General features: G+C 46.4%; 1 protein-coding gene across 3 annotated transcripts in view; it reads left to right on the forward strand.

Annotated features, from left to right (window-relative positions):
- Positions 1–15,376, forward strand: part of SUCLG2 (succinate-CoA ligase GDP-forming subunit beta) — a 257,605-nt gene that overhangs the window by 123,281 nt on the left and 118,948 nt on the right. The gene's annotated exons all lie outside the window — the stretch shown is intronic.

Below are 15,376 nucleotides of genomic sequence, written 5' to 3' on the forward strand. Positions count from 1 at the left end.
TTGCTCTGAGATTCATCAATCTGTTCCATGTTTCCATGCCTGTGTGTTGAGCGACTGAACTGACCCCTGGTGGTCAGTGCGTGTCATAGCTACTGGTCGGACGGTCGTTTAGGCTTTTATATATATAGATAATAAGAGTTGCAAATTGAACTTGTGCAAAAGTGGATTTTTAAAAATGTGTTCCTTTACTAAACCAGATATTTAACTAAGGCTGCAAGTGTGCTCTTGGCAGCACCGCCTCCCTATGTCTCCAAACACACTGACACACTGAGGCTCTATTTTCTGGCCAAGGTCGCTCAGCTGACTGGTCAGGGGCAAAGCCTGAGTCCTAGTCCAGAGATGCCCAACCATAACATGGGGACTTGGCCACTGCACTTGAATCCTCCGATGTTTTCTTCTCAAGGGGGACTTCAGAGGATGGCAAGTTCATGTACACAGAAAGAAGATGTCTTAAGTCCACATGTCCCTCTTAGAGTGTTGGAGCTCGGGGACACCTCAGCACTGTCCCTGCTGCAATGGCCATGACCAAGGTGCGTGGTGGACCAGATTGTCATCCTGGCAGGGACTGGGCCAGGCTGGTCCTAAAGCTGATTTCTGCTGACTCTGCCCGGTCCCCCTGGTGAGGTGGGGGGTGTCGGCCCTCAGCAGGTGAGCTGCTGCCTTGGGCAGCGAGATAACATCCACACCCCTCTTGCCTGGCATGTAATAGAAAAAGCCTGGGCTGCAGGTTGTACTCTTCAACAAGTCACTTATTACCTCGGGCAGCCCCGGCTGAGGCAAGTATATTAAATCCAATATTTTCAACCATAAACTGGGGACAGAAATGATGGGACTATTGGGGCAATTAGCGGTAACACATGTAAGAATCACTCATATATTTCTTGTAGCAGGGACTCAAACAACAGCGGCACTTGTTAGAGAAGGATGTGGGCTGATGGATTAGTTTAGGAACCATTTGGGGCCTAAATCAGAGGGTGTAAGATGTAAAATTCATAAAACCTCATGTTCACTAGTCACCTGCTCTGTCCCAGGCATTGTTCAGTCTTCACATGTGTGCACCCTTGAATCCTCCCAGTAGCCTATAAGATACTTGCTAGTATCCTTTCCATTTTCTGTGTGGAAAAACCCTGAAGTTTAGAGAGGTTAAGTGACTTTTAAAATTTTACACAGCGAAGTAAAACAGTTGAACCAGAATTTAAATCCAGGAACCCTAATGCTAGACAGTGGACTTAAGTCCACTCTCCTGGATCCTTGTGGGTCCACATCCGTGTCTGCAGTGACAAGGCCGCAGAGGAGGTGGGCCTGGTACCACCTCTGACTTCTCAGAATTGCTCTCTGACGTGCACCTGTCAGTTTGCATGCTGTCTTTTTCACGCGGGGACGTAGAAGTACTGAGGGGACACTGTTGGAGTCGGCTTGGTTTAATGACAGGAAGATCAAGTATATTAAATCACAAAGACAATTGGTTGTGTAGACAGTAAAAGGAATTGTTCTTGAAGCTACTAACCCTTGCCAGCTACCTGGTGGGCGCACCTTTACATGTAGCTCAAATCGGGATGGTGGTGTTGTTACCAGGTCTGAATCTTTTCTTCATTTTAATTGGCAGACCTCAGAAGTCATTGTTAGGAATCTGGTGGCTTGCCTTCTCTCTATGGCTGTCACCTTACCTAGCCCCCAACCTCTGCCGTTGCCCCAAACTTGAGTGGGTGAGAGTGAAGGACGAGCATGCTCACCTGCCACGGGTGGAGCTCAGCTCTGGCAGGTCCTGTGCTCTGTCGACCGACTGTGTGACCTTCTGTGTCGGTATCCAATCTCTCGGAGCAGTGCCTCCTGCAGAGGCTGATGTGAAGATGAAAGGAGATGAGGTGTGTCAAGTCCTCTGAACAGTCCTTGGTGGGTAGTCAGTGCTGAGTGCGTGGGCTCTTTCAAGACACATAACAACAACCCCAACCACCATACTAATAATAACAGCGATAGCAGCAATGATGCCAAAGGACAGGCAATCCTGTATCTTAACAGTGATGGACAGACACCAGCTGAGTTCAGCATGTAGCTCGCTTCCCAGCTCATTTTCCCTCCCCCACAGCCAGCCACGGGCGGGGGTCCCGCACTGATGCTGGGGAGGGAGGCGTGTGCTGGTACAGACTCAGCCTGCCAAGGGCCGTGATGTTGGGTAGCTCTGGCTGAGGCAAGGCACATGTTCTCTGCCGGGAGTCCTGGTGGATGGGCTGGGGCCATTTGTGCCATGTGACAACCATGGGCATCAAAAGGGAGACAGACAAAAAGCAAGGAGATATGCAGGCCTTGGAACCAAACAAACTATTCAAACATAAATGAAAACACGGTGTGCCTTTGCCGCGGGGGACTGCTCTCTGGAGTCTGGAGGTACCCAGGTTACTTACAAAAGCAAAAGTGCGTCTGGGTGGTGTCAGGGTGGTGCTGTGGCATAGATTTGGGCTGCTCTCCAGGCATTTGACACTTGATCTTGATGTGAACTCCTATGTTCTCATCAACCATGAGCACATTTTTATCGTTTCTGAATGACTGGAAAAAATACAAGACAGGTATCTGTATTCTTAACACTTGGGAAGGTCAGTATTAGATTATCATTTATTATAAAAATTATCTTGCCCTATGGACAGCATATTCATCATTATCATCCTCATCTACTACTTACTTGATACTTATGATGCAGGTTTAAGAATAAGCCAGTATAAGTATAAGCCAGGCATTGTGTTAAGTACTTTACTTCTTCTCATAAAATACCCATAGCAACTCTGAAAGGTAGGCACTATTTTTGTTAATTTTATTTTATAAATGACAAAATCGAGGCTCTATTTTCTGGCCAAGGTAGCTCAGCTGACTGGTAAGGGGCAAAGCCTGAGTCCTAGTCCAGAGCTGCCCGACCATGACGCGGGGACTTGCCCACTGCACGTGACTCCTCTCCGATGTTTTCTTCTCAGGGGGGACTTCAGAGGATGGCAAGTTCATGTACATAGAAAGCAGACGTCCTAAGTCCACATGTCCCTCTTAGAGTGTTGGAGCTCGGGGACACCTCGAGAGGGCACAGCACCCCTTTGCGTTGCCCTTAAGGAAGCGTGATGTGAGGCATAGTGCTGGGTGCTGTGTGGGCCACGTTCTGAGGCACACCTTCTATGAACTGCGAGAGTGACAAGGATGGCCGTGTTCTGTGTACGTCTCAAGCACTGATACGATCTAATCCTATCTAATAAAAGAGTAATATGCAAATTAACCATTACTCCACTACACCCACCAGCCACCCCCACAAGCCATGCCCACAAGCCAGTCAGGAGCGAATATGCAAATAAACCCAACCAAGATGGCTATGGCCACAGAGAGCAGGAGGGAGGCTTGGGTTTCCCTGGCAATGGAGGAAGCCAAGTTTTCCGCCTGCCCTTGCCGGCCTAGGCCTCCACTCAAGGCTACAAAGTTTCAATGATAGAAGATACATAAACCCAAACAGAAATGGCGGCAGCCACAGAGCTGGAAAGAGCAGGAGGCTAGGGTTGCCCCCGGCGATGGAGGAATCCAAGCTTTCCGCACACCCTGGCTGGCCCAGGCCCCGCTTAAGGCTACAAAGTTTCAATTATAGAAGATACATAAATCCAAAAAAAATGGCTGCCGCCGCGGAGCAAGCAGAAGGCTTGGCTCTGCTCCAGGCTACAAAGTTTCAATTATAGAAGATAAATAAACTCCAGATACCAGGGCCTCCACTTGGGTTGCCAGGGGGCGTGGCCGGCCTGCAAACCACCACAGGCCCCTCGCCCAAGGCGCCCCACGCCCCAAGGGAACCCTCACCCTGATCTGGGACACCCTTCAGGGCAAACCAGCTGGCCCCCACCCGTGCACCAGGCCTCTATCCTATCTAATAAAAGAGTAATATGCAGATTGACCATCACTCCAACACACAAGATAGCTGCCCCCATGTGGTCAAAGATCCTGCCCCCATGTGGACACAAGATGGCCACCACAAGATGGCCAGCAGGGGAGGGCAGTTGGGAGGGACCAGGCCTGCAAGGGAGGGCAGTTGTGGGTGATCAAGCCTTCAGGGGAGGGAAGTTAGGGGTGACCAAGCCGGCAGAGGAGGGAAATTGGGGGCGACCAGGCCTGCAGGGGAGGTCAGTTAGGGGTGACCAGGCCTGCAGGGGAGGGCAGTTAGGGGCAAACAGGCTGGCAGGGAAAGGCAGTTGGGAGGGACCCAGGCCTGCAGGCGAGAGCAGTTGGGGGGACCAGGCCTGCAGGGGAGGTCAGTTAGGGGTGACCAGGCCTGCAAGGGAGGGCAGTTAGGGGCAAACAGGCTGGCAGGGGAGCAGTTAGGCATCAATCAGGCTGGCTGGGGAGTGGTTAGGGGGTGATCAGGCTGGCAGGCAGAAGCAGTTAGGGGCAATCAGGAAGGCAGGCAGGTGAGCAGTTGGGAACCAGCAGTCCTGGATTGTGAGAGGGATGTCCGACTGCCCGTTAAACGGGCAGTCGGACATCCCTCGAGGGGTCCCAGATTGGAGAGGGTGCAGGCTGGGCTGAGGGACACACACTCCCGTGCACAAATTTCGTGCACCGGGCCTCTAAGTGGATAATAAGCTTATTTTAAAAATAGCTGCTTTTCCCCTCCCCCAATATTTACAGAAGGAGCACATGTTCTTGATAGCAAATTTACAATCAAAAAGAAGAAAAAGTTACCCATAATCTATCTCCCTCAAAATAATCAGTTAACACTTCAGTATATTATATTCCTAAAGTATTCTTAGTATATACATTATATATGTATACATGTGCATGTATTTAATGGTATATATTTTATATTACAGCAAACTTTTCCCCCTCACTTAGCAATAATACTGTTACTGTTCTTATCAAGTCAAATAAACATAATTCATTCAAACCATAAAATAGCTTTTCTCTGATTATAAATGACACTAGAGGCCCAGTGCATGAAAATTCATGCACTGGAGGAGGGGAGTCCCTCAGCCCGGCCTGCCTCCTCTCACAGTCCGGGAGCCCTCAGAGGCAGGAGGCGACCTGGCGATCAGCGGAAGGCGACGCCCCGCCTCACCTTTGCTGCTGCCACTGCCGGCAGTGCAAGCCTCGGCTGGTCCTGGTTACTTGAGCCTTGGGCGGCCCTGGGCGGCTGGGGGCCTGAAGTGACTGGGGGACTCTGGAGGCAGGCGTGTGGGGCTGAGGCGACTGGGCACCGCCATCTTGTGGCTGTGGGCACCGCCATCTTTGAGGGTGGGGCAGTCAATTAGCATATTCCCTCCTTATTGGCTGTGGGTGCCGCCATCTTTGAGGGTGGGACAGTCAGTTAGCATATTCCCTCCTTATTGGCTGTGGGTGCCACCACCTTTGAGGGTGGGGTAGCAATTAGCATATTCCCTCCTTATTAGATAGGATAAGCTATCATTGTAAAAAGTGCAGAAGAAACTAAAAATTATTTGAAACCTCAGCACCTGTTATTAACCACTGTCAGTGTGGCTTTATGTCATTTCAGCCTTTTTTACGCATTTATATCTGTATTTTCTAAAGTTTTCAAAAGAGTAATGTACTTTAGTTTGTAATGTTTTGGCTTTTATCTGCGGGCTTGCTGAAAGTCCAGAGTTGCACAGGGCTAAGTTTCAGGCAGTGGCAGCATAGAAGAGCTTTGGGTTAAGATTGTCACTCCCATCACTCGTCCCTTCAGCATCAGACCCAGGCTCCAAGCATCATCCTGGCTCTTCGGGAGGTGCATGGTCTCCCCAGGAGGATTTACCTCCGTCCGACGTGTAGCAGCCACAGCACATTCCCAGGACAGACAGGTGCCAGGGGACACCACTGGCGCAGCTGTGCCTGGTCGTTTCCCTGAGCTCACACAACATCACTGCTGTAAAAATTACATTTTAAAACAATTAGTTGTTTTCAGAAAGCTGCATATGCTCATGGTAAAAAGACATCCCTTCAGAAATCAGTGCTTTGCCTGTCCTTGACCGACTAGGAATGCTTCACTCAGGATTTTGGTTTAGAGGTGGTAGGTAGATACCACTGAACTGTGGCAGGCCCGGCGGGCCTCCTGCAGGCCAGGCATCGGGTGTACCCAGTTAACATTTGTTGTTTAGTTTTAGTGAAAACCCAGTTAAGAGACTTTATATTCCTATTGGTCTATTTAGATATTTTGTAGTAAGGCTGGCTACTCTTAATACGTTCTCAGAAACAATCATGTGTGTCTTGATTGGGCTTTGCGTCATACAGACACATGCATTTGTCAAAACCTGTTGAAGGGTGTACTGCAGATCTGTGCAATCACCATACGTAAATTTTGTCTCTTCCCAAAAAGGAACTGAAACCAATTTCCGAGCATTAGTTACTGAAGCGTATGCTGGAGCATTAAAGGTGATGGCACTGCTGCCTACAACTTCCTTTGAAAAGCATGGAAACAAAAGACGACTGATGAGGGAGAGATGTGGTAGAGCGGACACAGGGGAGGGTTGGCAGTGGTCAGATCTGGGTGCTGTGTGGATGTTTACTTGTGGGTCAGCTTTTCCAGGTGACTGGAAATGTTCATAATAAAATGTTGGGGGGAAACCCAGTCATGAGGCTGTATGTGAAGGGGTTAGAGCTCAGTCTCTAGAAGTTTCTTGCCAGCTTACGCATCCAGAGTCATGTTCTGGCTAGCTGTGTGATTAGAAGACTCAGCCTCTCCTGGGTTATCTGTTAAATGTGGGTAAAGACTATACTTAGCACAAATCTTATTCCAGAGAAAGCTCCTAGCACACACTGATCATGATTTTACAGTGCAAAGGAGGTGATGTTTGTGAATGAGCAACCATATGCTGAGGGCCTACTATGTGCCCGCAGTGTCATTGGTCATTTTCAGGAGCAGGAGGTGACATCACCCTGCATCACACCACATGTGCCCTCAGGAGAAGCTTTCACGTGGGAGGTGGCTGAGGGGCGTGACACACGAAGCTCCAGTGGCCGTGTTGATTTGGCCAGAACCTTGCCCTGGCTCCGTGGGTGCCCCTTGGCCGGGTGTCTCCTCTGAACTGGAAGGGCCTTCAGAGGGGGTGGCATCGGCTTTGTTAGTTCACAACTTTCCCAGTCCAGGCTCATGCCTTTTATCCTCAGAATGGCTCCCTTTGTGACCGGCTCGGCCGTCTCCTCTTCTGGGATGATTCTGTTTTCTGCTTTATGGACAAGTTTCCTGGAGAATTCTAGGGCAGCAAGATTCCCCTCCCCGCAGCCTAATCATGTCTGTGCATCACGACAGCCCGTTTACTGCACTGGAGGCAACGAGAAAGGGTCAGGCCTTGGGAAAGGCTGCCCGGGGTGACACCAGCCCCAGGGGAGGAAAGGGCATTCTGAAGTCTGCGGAGGTGCTGGCTACTTCTCAGGTCTGATATGCTGCTGGAAACGGAGGTGGAGAACAGAGTGAAAACTATGGTGTTGCAGGAGAGTGGGATATAGAACAAATATTGCTGCATTTTGGGGAGAGCGTGCCGTCATGGGTCGGAGTAGACTTCATGCTGGCTTCCCAGCTACAGTGATGAAATGTAACCTTGACCGGTGTCTGTTCCCAGCCCATTTGCCTGGAAACCCACGGCTCTTTGAGGCTGATCAAGTTCTCTTCTCTTTGTGGCTCCTCTGACCTTTTTGCTGCTCTGCTTGCCTCCACACTTTCCCTTCTCACTGTACGTTGTTCTAAACATTTATTCTAGCATTTGGGTTTTTCAGCAATTATCTGTATCTCTTTCCTCCATTGGATTGTAAGTTTCCGAAACGCAGTGACCATGACTTTTTTAATCTTTGAGTTCCCACAGAGTAGCTTTTCAGTAGATGTCTTCAAAGGGCGCGACATTGTTCTGCCATGCTGACCTCCCAGGACGGCAGGGCAGGGGCATGTAAGACAGCTCCGCAGGCACAGTATCCCTCACCCAATGCAGCGAGATGATAAAGGCTGAGACAGAAAAGAACATTTAAGTATTCAAGATAAACTGCCGTGGAGAAATGTCTACATTTATCTTACATTTTAAACTCATTTTTATGACAACACATGATCATCGCAACAAGCATCTAAATCATTACTGAACGATGCCCAGCCTATGCTCCCCAGCCCCGCATGATAATTTCAGTTTAGCTTTATTAATTCATTTAAAATTCCTTGTGACTCTATTCACAAATGAATATATTTTTTAAAAATATTAATCATTAAGGTTTAAATGTGAGCATTTTCCCAAGTTCATATATATATATATGTGTGTATATATATATATATATATATGTATATATATATATATATATATATATATATATACACACATACACACACACATACTTAATCATGGTTAATGGATATGTAGCATTATATTATTTCATTGTATTATTACAATTCATATAAAATTTATTTTCCAATTCTGAATGTGGAAATGCTGCTGGACATTTGATTGTGTTCAGGGTTTCACTGTTGTAATTGCATTGCAGTGAAAAGCCTCATTTCTGTACGTGGATTGCTCCGCCAGGAGGTTTCTGTGAGCTTTGGACTGACCGTCCTCCTGACTGTCTCATCACAGTCTAGGCTTCCTAGCCATCCTGCGCTTCTCAGGAGCACGGAACGGGCGCCCAGTCCTGCTCCTTGATTTGCATGAGGCTCCGGAGGCTGTAGGATTTTGAATGTACCCTGCATTTGGGAAGTCAGACAGATACAGGGCCTCTGTGACAGGGGTCTCTCTAAAGAGCAGAGCTGGTTAGAGAGGTCGGGGTCCTGCGGGGTGGTGTCTGGGCTGCAGGCTGAGGGGTCCTACGGGGTGGTGTCTGGGCTGCAGGCTGAGGGCTCCTGGAGGGTGGTGTCTGGGCTGCAGGCTGAGGGCTTAGGGCTCCCACAGGGTAGTGTCTGAGCTGCAGGCTGAGGGGTCCTGGAGGGTGGTGTCTGGGCTGCAGGCTGAGGGGTCCTACGGGGTGGTGTCTGGGCTGCAGGCTGAGGGGTCCTACGGGGTGGTGTCTGAGCTGCAGGCTGAGGGGTCCTGGAGGGTGGTGTCTGGGCTGCAGGCTGAGGGGTCCTACGGGGTGGTGTCTGGGCTGCAGGCTAAGGGCTCCTGGAGGGTGGTGTCTGAGGGCTTAGGGCTCCCAGGTTTAGAGTGAGGTTGTGCCTGACTGAGCCTGTGTCCCTTGGAGAGTGTGCATCCACTGGAGTAGAGACTTTGCTGCAAAGGGAACAACTGTGTCACCAGGGCTCAGCCACCCTGCTGAGGAGCCCTTTGAAGGACCCACCCATGAGCAGCTGGAGGGTCTGCCTTGACCACGGAAGGAAAGCCTAGAGCCGCGGTTTGCCGCTTTGTTGACTAATGAGTTTGCCGACCACTGGGATAGGGGCTTAATCACAAGGAACAACAACAGCCTGTAATTATTGGAATCGAGAGTCTAGGTCAGTGGTCGGCAAACTCATTAATCAACAGAGCGGCAAACCGCGGCTCGCGAGCCGCAGTTTGCCGACCACTGGCCTAGAGGAAAGGGAGAGGTGCGGTCAGTGGACCTCCGGCAGCAGAATGAGGACAGTCCCCAGGCAGTGCAGCAGGTTCCAGACTCTCCCACATGAGAACACCCCTCACCTCAGTAGGGCCAGATCGAGGAGTTAACTTTAAGAGAAGAGAGGGAAAAGAGAAAATTTCTAATGAAGAGGGTAGGAGACCTCAGAATGCTAGTAATATGGCTGTGAAAGTGAAAGAAACATATTTAAATCTGGGTGCAGCCAGGAGATACTTATTTTTCATACATTTTACATTTCAGTCATTCCTGTCAGCTCTGAAAATAAAAGCATCACGCATTATCTTCCCATGTCAGTCCTGGCGTCACCACGCTGTACTTCCTCTTGTTCACCGCTGGCTGAGATGACAGGAGATCCCCTTTTATGTCTCTGTTGTCATGTAGCTTCCAAGTGCCAGCCACGCAAGGAGGGGTTTGCCCAGGCGAGCTGCTCAGCGTCTCCCACCCTGTGTGAGCTTCAGCTCCCCGGGTCAGTCCCAGGCCATGACTCACTCTGGTTCTGCTTGCCTAATTGAACCTTGACTGAATGCACCTTTGGTTTGAAAATCAGAAAAAAAGAAAAGGTTTTTTAGAACTGGCTTTCTTTTATCCTTTCCCTTCAATTGTACCACAAAACCCTGTAGAAATGCATTGGTGTTCATAAATGCTTTTCATCTTTCATGATTGTTGAAGTTACAGATGGTACACATATAATTTTATTAATGTATGTCATTCTTCCTGTAATCTGTATAAAAACATAGTAGAGATTTGTTCTGGAAATTTATTTAGTAAAAACTTGTATGTGGGTCTTTTTTGCTGAAAAATTGTCATTTTTTTCAAGTGACTTCATTTTGAAAGATTAGACATTACACCAATCTTATAGCATTAGAAATTCTTGGATTAGCTGTAAGTACTTGCATATAAGGTCACATGAGTATTTTTGCCATCAATGTTGGGATTTTCTATCCTTAACCTTTCTTATGGAAATAGATATTTTAATTTAATAGGCAAAATGTAAGATTGGTTTATTAGTATTAAACTATAGAAAGATTAAGATATTGAGCCCTTCTAGAGGTAATTTATATCTAGCTTTAAAAATTTCATTACCAATGGAATATTAATAATTACAAATCTAATTAATGACACCAGTGATAGAGTCAGAAAAGTAGGTTAATTTAGGAATTTTTTATAGGAACTAAAATTTTTAAAAATTACCTTGAAAACAAAAGCATGTTTTGTGTTAAGATAATATTATCTTTGTTATAATCAATAAACTGCTCTTACTGGCATTTTCCTATGGAATCAGTTGGTTGCCATATTTGATAGGAATTTAAGATTTAAAACTCCAATGAAAAGCCTTATCCATAAAGGATTTATTAATGTGAAACAGTGTCTCCCTGGACAGCTTCCTGTTTGTCACAAAACCCCTGGCGTCAAGATGAGCCTGGTTCCATCCTTGATTTATGTTTGGAAACCACTGTGTTAGGCATGAGCAATTCAAGCCATGATGGGCAGCAGTCAGGTGGGGGTCTCTCATCCCAATTCAGCCTGGCACGTGGCCGAGGAGGGAGCAGTGGGTTCTCATGTTCCGTATGTTTGACATTTTCTGACTCAGTGAGCCCATGTCAGACATGTTGAAAGTTGAAATAATTGTTTTAGTCTCAGAGATGCCACTGGGCATTTGGAGTCACTGCAGTATTATCTCATTCCCAGTGACGGGTCACAGCTCCAGGACCCGGAGTCAGTCTTCAGGAGATCCTCAGTAGTGACGAAGAATTGTAAGAGGGAACCTGGGGTCATAATGAAAGCACAGAAGCTAGCTTATTTTCCTTGGGAAACTGGCTCTTAGGCCTCTGCCCTATCATCTTATGGATGGATCTTCTTTATACATGTTCATCTTTCTGTGGTAGCTTCTGATTCTTGGTTCACCCTCCCCTTCTTCTTGCCTTACAGTAATAGGCAAATCTGAAATACATTTTAACTTTCTCGATTAAGTATGCTATCAAACCTTATGGAAGGTGAGTGCCATTCTAGAAATTATACCATGCAATTTTGCTGAAAACTGGATATTCCAATTTTGCTGCAGTTAGTGAACCGCAGAAACCAGTTTCCCCAACAATTCCGGTGTTATTGACTCGAAATCGATGGTCGTCCGTTGCCATGTCAGTGTAGATAGCGCTGCATTTTGCATTTAGGAAAGAATTATATTTTTGAAGAGAGCAATGCTGAAGAAAACCAGTTCGCTAATACAGGTATTTGATCCTTCACAAAACCTTTTGCTTTATAGCCCCAAACTATGTCTTGTGAACAATATTTTGCCATCTCTAAAAAGCAAAGTGAACCAGCTTTACCAAGCTTGCCAAATTAAAGGCATTTCTTACTTAGTCTCCTTAGCTTGTGCTTTCCTTAATGAATTTAATGTTTTTTCTTTTTAGGTTTAATAATGCTTCCAAGAATGTTTATTAGCCAGCATGGGACTATTGGCAGACTATAAAAATCGCTATAAAACTGTATTTTTGTAATTAAAATACAATAATTACACTTGTGGTAAAAATGAGAGGAAAATGTTTGAGAAAGCATTATTCTAATGCACTAATAGAGCTAAGCGAGACCATGTATGGGGTGTTTCAGTTTCTAAATGGCTGTAAATACTGTTGTCTTAGCTCTGTTGTCAGCAAACTGCAGCTCGCGAGCCACATGCGGCTCTGGCCCCTTGAGTGTGGCTCTTCCACAGCCTGGGCGAGTCTATTTTGAAGAAGTGGTGTTAGAAGAAGTTTAAGTTTAAAAAATTTGGCTCTCAAAAAAAATTTCAATCGTTGTACTGTTGATATTCGGCTCTGTTGACTAATGAGTTTGCCAACCACTGTCTTAGCTGACACCGTATTTGAGGGTCTTTGATATCTATCCGTAAGTTTATCAAATACATTTTTACGTGCCTTTTCTCCTAAAACACACATAGAGTGATAGTAAACGGGGTCCAGTCACACCTGGTGGAGGCTAGACATGAGCACAGCAGCGTGTCGGAACGGCGCCAGGGAGGACACAATGAAATGCACGTGTAGCGTGTTCAGGCTCCTGCTAAGCACATAGTTAGCTGCGAGGATCGGAGGCAGCCAGACCCGGATGATGCGCATGCTCTCAGTGTACAGACGGGTGCTGCCTTCTCCATAGGAGCCGATTAGAGAGGAGGCCTGATTCCCGGGCTCCTTTTATCTTATTATCTTAAAGCATGCGAAGCCATCGTATGCATTCAGACAAAAACGGAATTTCACCTATGGGATATTCTTTTGTCATTCTCTTTGGGACCAGGGAAGTAACATTAAAAAAACACCTAGAAATTTGTATGAGTTTTGCGATAATTCAGATCATTAAATAAAATAGAAATAATGACATTAAGTGTAAATCAACCTGGTAAGTACTGAATGAAAAGACTAGTTCCTGTTCAGTAGGACTTGGTCACTTTACTTAATTTTCAGCACCATGAGGAAATAACCACCTGAGTTAAAGTGCTTCATGTGTGTTTCCCCCAAGATGAGAAGGACTTGCTTTGCTTTGGGCTACTGACCTGCTGGACTGTTTGCCCTTGAGGCCTGACGGGAAGAGATGATTGAAGTGAACTTATTTTTGGCCTGGAGTGTACGTTGCAGAAGATGAACTGGGTAGTTTCATCTGCCTTTTTCTATTTGCCTGACTGAGTATATGGCTTCACAGTGTTTGGAGTGGTTGCTTAGACTGCCAAATGGGTGACATGGAGTCCTTTGACATGTGGTCACATGCTAACATGTCATTGGCAACACTTCATTGAGACTACAGTGCTTTCTTTGTCTTGGTGCTGAGTGCCTGAGGCTGATCTGATCACGCCTGTGTAGGGCCAGTTAACAATGCCCAATTAGACGTTCTGTCTGGCTTTCAAGTTTAGCTGCTAGAAAGCTTGGAGAGGCAAGCATCTTCTTCCGGATGACAAGGCAATGCAATACTCGGTATCCTTTTAAATGAACGTGAAGAGATCACAATTAAAATTTTGAGACAGCAGAAAGCGTTTTGCCATTTGATGTCATCAAAAGAAATATCTTCCTATATACCACTCTTTTGTTTAATTGCTAAAAATAATTATAATGATAATACATATCATATTTTGGCTAGTTTTTAAATGTGCCAGGTGTTGACATAAGCACCGTACCTAGTGTATTTTGTTTATTTTTTTACATCATCCTAACATATTATTATGACCATTTTACAGACGGGTATGCTGCTTTACCTCTCTGACCCTCAGTCTCCTTCTCCATGAAGGAAGTTACAGGCAGAGCCGGACGTTGTCCCGCGGGGTTGTTTAACTCCAGAGTCCTTGCTTACACTGCTGTTCTTTAACTCATTAGCACAAATATGCAATACATTCTTTTTACTGGTTTCTTTTCCTGGTGAGTTTCTGGTAATAAGCGTTGTTGCAGCTTGTCTTCTACTGTTTGATAGGAACCAGTTTATTCTAAAACATGGTTGGCTGATGCTGTGATGGTTCATTTCCAAGGCAGGATCTGTTGTCAGAGGGTATAGAGTGCAGCAAAGAAAGAGCTTTGTTTGCTTCTGAGAGAAGGTGAGCCCTGGTTTTCCGAGTGTAAGCAAGGAAGACCAGCCAGCAGAGACAGTGAACTTGAATAAGCTCACCGCACCAGGCGGAGTGACTGTCCTACCCAATGTCTGTGGACTCCCTCTGTAGCTCCTGTTGCCTTCATGGTAAACCTTCGGTGGCTCCCTCTGTTGGAACCTTTGTGTGCTTGCCTGTGAGGAACAGCAGTGGAAGTACTAGCTGAGATAGCCAACACTTACACAGCTTTACATGAATTGTGCCACATACCAACACTTTCTTTTTTACCATCTCCGCCCGAGGGGAAATAATCCTTTTGAATCTTTACACTATACAGAGGCAATAAATGGACTAATTGACTGTGGCAATGGTTTTTCATTAAGCATATAAGTTTTTAGTCTCTTGGGATAAAATAACCACATGTGTTGTCCCATTAAATTTTTAAAACAATCTTCATCATCATTTCACATTCAAGTAAATAAAGTCTCAGAGATGTTAAGTAACTTGGCCAACATTACACAGCTGAGTGAGGGATGACGGCCAGATTGAAACCTGCGTCTGCAGATTCTAAACCATTTGGAGCCTTTAGAGAAGCTTGTGAGACTTAGTTCTCTGACTTTAGACAAGTATGAGACCCACAGAATGCCAACTGTGGCCCGGAGATGGGTACTGTTTGGTTTATATTTGATTGGGGGACTGCCTTTTCTTTTTCTTCTTGACAGTTGGGGAGGGCAGCGTTGCTGTCTGCTAAGGCCTTGCTCCATCCCTGGCTGCTTCACACACCCGGCTTTCCTGCCTGGCCCATAAAGATACCCGGGTTAATGATTCTGGTCTAAGTGTCAGGAACAGGCAGCTCACTCTTGCGTTGCGTGCAGAACAAAGATTCCACAACCACTTCTCCGTGGGATGCTTTGTGGCCCTCCCAACACTTTAAAATCATTGCTTGCTTTTAGTTTTAATCTATTTCCTCCTCCCTTACCCAGCCCTGTCAATATACAGAGCAACTGCTCAGAAAACTGTTAGTTTCCAAGAATACAGTTATTAGTCCTCCCTTTGCATTTTGTCTTTGCACCTTTCCTTTTGTAACCCTGTCTTCCCTTTGACATCCCGGACGACTGACAGGTCGTTAGCTTCTCTGGCTGGCAGGTGGTGCCTCTGCCATGGGGGAGTGTCATCACACAGTGGAATTAAAACCTCAGCCTGCGTTTGTTTAGCGCCTTGACACTCACATGCCTTGCTTTCCCTTGGGATGGTCCAGTATTAGATTAAACTGGTAGAGAAACGTAA

Source organism: Plecotus auritus, assembly GCF_963455305.1.
Source record: "Plecotus auritus genome assembly, chromosome: 6".
Lineage (NCBI taxonomy): Eukaryota > Metazoa > Chordata > Mammalia > Chiroptera > Vespertilionidae > Plecotus > Plecotus auritus.